Raw genomic sequence first — 5620 nt, 5'->3', positions numbered from 1 at the left:
GGTGGCAGAAAGCAGCAGACATTTATTATTGTAGCTTGTAAGTCATGAGGCTGGAGGTTGGCTGATGTGGGTTGGGTTTGCTCATACGTCTTTGAGTCTGGTGAGGCCTCTGCATTAGTCTGGGATTTCCTGGGGGCACCTCAGCTGGGGCCATTCTACTCTGTGTGTATCTAGTTTTCCTCTTGGACCCGCAGACTGACCTGGGGACATCCTTCTTGTGGTCATGGCAGAAGTTGAAGAAGGCAAGGTTTGGGATTGACACATATCAGTATATCAATTCTGCCTCATTCTAGTGGCCAAAGCAAGTCATATGGCTGAACTTGTGTATTGCAGGGGGTGCTACAAAGTTACATGGCAGATGGCATGCATACAGGAAAGGGTAAAGAATTGGGATCATACGTGCAAACCTACTAGAAAAAGTCTGGTAGTAGTAACAAGGTAAGGGTTTTACAGAACATTGCAATTGAAGACTCATGATTCAGAAATCCCATCTCAGACTCCAGTGACTGGGAAGTCCCCTCATGGTATCCCTGCCTTAGGCTATGACAGTCCAGCTTCTATGTCTACCTCTCCCGTGTGGCTTACCATGCCTGGGGAAGATTATTCTGTCACTGAATGACTTGTAGGAAGTTCTTCCTGGCATCTAACTCCTTCCTGCTTCCTCCCCAATTCTAGTTCACCATGTAGGCTTTTGGCTTGGCAGCCATCCACGCATCTGAAGACAATCCACTGACCCAGTGGTTCTGGTTTATCACACCCTAAGTGAGACAACCATGGCTGCATTGGCACAAAGCGGAGGGGGACTTTTACCCTCTCAATGGGCTGCTGTAGCTCTACTAACCCAGGAGATGTACTTGACATCTTCCCTTCCCTCATGCTCATATCCAGACCTAGTCAAGTCCTCTGAGTTTAGCCTTCAATGTCACTCTCCTCTCTCCAGTCTAAGCTGCCATCACCTCTTGCTTGGACCAGTGTGGTAGCTTCTTCACTGCCCCCCACCACCACCCCGCCCTATAATCTACTTTTCACGCTGTGTCAGAAGTCATCTTTTTACAATGTGAATGTGTTCTCATGGCACCCACTGCTAAAAATGCTTCACCTTCAAGCACATCTTGTTCCACACCATGCTCTCCAGCCTTGACCCTGGCAAGCATCCTCCGGAACCCCAGACCCTCCTTGTTCAGTTCACTGTTTTTCTCCCTTCAGGCTCCCGCTCATCTGTCAACTTGCTCAGGGAGCTCTGCCTTATCTCCTTGCCAAGGCTAGATTGCTGGGTTACAAGCTCTCTAGCAACACAGCCTTTTCCCTTGCACATCGCTGAGCACCTCTAACTTTCATTTCTGTGATGGCTTGGTTAACATCTGCCTCCGCCACCATCCTGTAATGGGGCATGCACACTGGCTGGTGAGGATGCCTCACCTGATCTGTGATCTGTGGCACTTGCAAATTCCCACGGTGTAAATGCAACTACCTTGGAAGATTTCAAGATACCAACAACGGCGCCTTGCAAAATCCCTGAAAATGCAATAATCGGCTGTCATGAGCTGGTGTGAGCCAGCTCGAGCATACCATTGAGGTGAGGCTTATATCTGGTGTTGCTCCCTAGTGACCGATATTGCATCTGGAAAATAATTAAAGAGCCAAAGCAAGGCCGGGCATGGTGGATTACGCCTGTAATTCTACCACTTTGGGAAGCTGAGGCAGGCAGATCACTTGAGGTCAGGAGTTTGAGACCAGCCTGGCCAACATGGTAAAATCCCATCTCTAATAAAAATACAAAAAAAAAAAAAAAAAAAAAAAAAAAAAAAGAACTAAAGCATTTGGTGAATGAATGAATGAATGAGCAATGGTGAAGTTTCAATGAGCCTCAGGACAGCAACTGCTGTTTCCAGAAGATGGAAGACATTGAGTGCTTGCCCCAAGAAAGGAATAAGGGAGCCATGACATTTCTGTCCTCTGAAGACTGCTTATAACAAACATGTCTATCAGGCACAAATCCAAGTGCTTTACAAATACTAACCCACTCAATCCTCACGACAACTAAAAGGCAGATACTATTACTACCCTGGTTTTACAGCTAAGGAAACGGAAACTCAGAGATATGAAGTCATTTTCCAAGGTCATTTGGAGTTGGCTTTGAAACCAGGCAGTGTCATTGCAGAACCAACATTCTTACCCACTGTGCTGTGTTGCATTAGGGCCAGCCCTGGGGATAAGATGTGTGTTCCATTTGTGTCCCAATCCCTGTATATCGACCCCACAATCAGTGTGTGCTCTTCAGCCCACTGTCCCTCAACAAAGAAATGAAGTGGCAAAGGTCTAGAGATGAGGTCCTGCAATGATGAAGCAGATGTGGACTCTTCTGGAGAAGGACAGAGTAAAAAGATCAAGGCTTTTCAAGGGCCATATAATAACCAAGGAGATGGACTTTAAATATTTACTTACTAAATTCAAATAGGAAATTGACCTGGCTAACTTTTACAAAGGGAACCATTCAAACCTGGGAGGTGAGTTTGCAACATTAGTATTTGTACAATGTTCTTCCCTGCATGTGATCTCATTTTGCCTTGATGACCACCCTGGGACATGGGAATAATTGTGCTCATTTGAATAAAATGAGGACACCAGAGCTCAGAGAGATTGGGTGATGTACCCAACGCCACAAAACCATCCATCAGCAGAACTGGGCCTGGGTCCCAGACCAGATGATGGCCAGCCCCAGCCCTCTGTTGCTGGTTCAGTGTTACTTCCCAAGCAGGTCCGGTAGAATCACAGCTGCTCAGAGGAAGTCAATTCCTGGAGCTAATTATGCTGAGCGCCAGCAGAAAGCGAAAATGTAATTAGTTTCAAAGGAGCTTTGTACAGATTCTGGAGTGACAGCCTAATATTGCAATAGTAAGATTCAGGAATATGTCTAACTTTTGATGTACTTGTTCATTTAACAAATTGGCTCCTAGCTACTATGTGCCTACTCTGCATAAGGATCATTGGGGTTGAAGGTAAATTCCTTCCTTTATTCTATATACGGCATTGAGGATCATCCAAAAGAAAACAAAAATAATAATGTCTTAGTGTGGGAGAAAAATGGCATTCAAAAATGGTAGAAGGAAAGGTTGGGACCATTTGATTGAGGGGGAATTTTGAATATTGGGGCCAGGAATTTGGTTTTATCCTGTAGGAAAAGGAAGTCCAATGAAGGTTTTTTTGTTTGTTTTTGCAGTCAGGATCTTGTGCTGCGCTCCAGATTGGAATGCAGTGACATGATCATGGCTCACTGCAGCTTCGAACTCCTGGGGGAGTTCAAGCTGATGCCATCCTCCTGCCTCAGCCTCCTGAGTAATTGGGACTATAGGTGTGCACTACCACATCTGGCTACGTATTTTATTTTATTTTAATTTTAAAGATAGGGTCTTGCTACATTGGCCCCCCATTAGGGCTTTTAAGCAAGGGAATGAACTAACCATCCTCCTCCTCCTCACAATACAAACAATAGCTACTGGCCAAGCGTGGTGGCTCACGCCTGTAATCCTAGCACTTTGGGAGGCTGAGGCGGGCAGATCACCTGAGGTCAGGAGTTCAAGACCAGCCTGGCCAACATGGTGAAACCCTGTCTCTACTAAAAATACAAAAATTAGCTGGGTGTGGTGGTGGACACCTGTAATCCCAGCTACTCGGGAGGCTGAGGCAGGACAATTGCTTGAACCTGGGAGGTGGAGGTTGCAGTGAGTCAAGATTGTGCTATTGTACTCCAGCCTGGGTGATAGAGTGAGACTCCATCTTTTAAAAAATAGAGATAATAAATAACAATAATAGCTACTGTTCACAGAGCTCCTGCTGAAGCTTTTAACCCTCACACCCACCCTATGAGGTCAGAACGCATGTGAAGCCCACTTAACAGGTGAGAAGCGTGAGGCAAAGAGGTAACAGAGCACCTAAGGGGCAGAGCTTGGATGCGAAGCCACATCGATCTGAATTCAGTATACTCTCACCCTGAACACCGCAGCATCTTTGCTTTTAAACGTAACCTGGGCAGCACATGGGGACAGAGGTTTGGGAGGCACCGACATTTAGTTCAGTGGTTCAAGATATGAGAAAGGCTGAATTTAAGGAGAGAGAAAGGAGAACCAGAGAAGCAGGGAGAGAAACGGTAGCTGTGTCAGGCAATGCCAAGAAAACCACACCAGTGGGAATTTTAAGAAGCAAAGGAGGGAGCAACGGTGCAGAAAGTTACCTAGAGGCCAGGCAGGATGGGGATGGAAAAGGAACCGCAGAATTTGCCAAACTGAGAGGGCGTCCAGGACTTCACAGCATTTTCAGAGGAGTGGTGGGGGTGGGTGCCAGATTGCCGTGGGCTGAGGAATGCGTGGGAGGTGAAGACAGGGCTGGCAGCCTGTCAACTTACTCTTTCAAGAAATATGATAGTGGGGGGGAGGGGAAAAGGGAAGATGGTGGAAGGAAAGGCTTTCTGGGGAGATGGAGGTTGGGAGAGACTTGAGCAGTTGTGAGCCAGAACGAAAGGAGAAGCTGAAGGCAAGAGTTTGAAGCCTACAAGGCAGGGAGCCTGTCCCTAAGAGAGGTCCAGAGGGAGGTCCAAGGAACAGATGGAGAGCAGAGCTGGTGGGGGCTCATGTGGCTGGACTTCTCCAGGCCTGTGCAATGGAAGAGGTGGAAGTATCCATCTCTGTGGCCCCCAGCAACTTTAATAGTCTTTCCTTCTTCCCCTTTTCCTCTTCCTTCCTTCCTTCCTCTCTAGCCACAAATATTTATTGAGCACATACTATGCACCAAGTCTTGTGCTAGGTTCTGTGGCTATTATAATGAACAGGACAGTGTATATCATCCTTACAAATGAGGAGACAAATATTATACAAGAAGATGGACAAATGTGTGTATGTCTACACGTTGTATAATACTAAAGTGGGCAATGTTCATTGGGCACTTTCAAGGTATCAAGACCTTTATAAGCATTTAATAACTTTTACCTAAAAATCCATCCCCTACATTAAAACCTACAAGACCCTACTGGTATTACCTTTTGCAGACCAGGAAACTGAGGCACAGAGGGCTCAGATGACTGACCAAAATCACACAACTTAGATTTACCTGTTTCTAGACACAAGCACTTAACTGCCACCCGGTCCTGACTATGTTGAGAGCTGCGGACACCAGTATGAACAAGACCTGCAGGGTGTCTAGGGCTGGGAAGAAGCCACAAGTTCATTTACACCCTTTCCCTCAAGGTGTGGTCCCTGGACCAGACATAATGGCATCACTGGGGAGCTCGTCAGACACGCAGGCCCTTCAGCCTACTGTGATCTACTAGACCGTGATGTGTAGTTTAAACATGACCCGCAGGTGTCTGGTGTGTAAGTTCAAGTTGGAGAAGTCTGGTCTAGAGCCCATTCCTCTTATTAGAGACGGGAAACTGAGGCCCAAGCATTTGAAGGTTATGGACGGTGGTAGAACTTTGGCGTTTGGTGAGTGGTGCCAGCCTAGGCCTAAATGGGCGCTTCCACTCTTGTCCCAGCAGGTCAGTGGGTAGGGCTGCGGGAAGGATGGGCGCTGCAGGGGCTAGGCGCGCGCAAGGTGCTCGCGGGCTCTCTGGCCCAGCCGGGCTGGG

This window comes from Mandrillus leucophaeus, unplaced genomic scaffold, assembly GCF_000951045.1.
Source record: "Mandrillus leucophaeus isolate KB7577 unplaced genomic scaffold, Mleu.le_1.0 Scaffold442, whole genome shotgun sequence".
Classification (NCBI taxonomy): Eukaryota; Metazoa; Chordata; class Mammalia; order Primates; family Cercopithecidae; genus Mandrillus; species Mandrillus leucophaeus.
Note: the sequence above shows the minus strand (reverse complement) of the source record.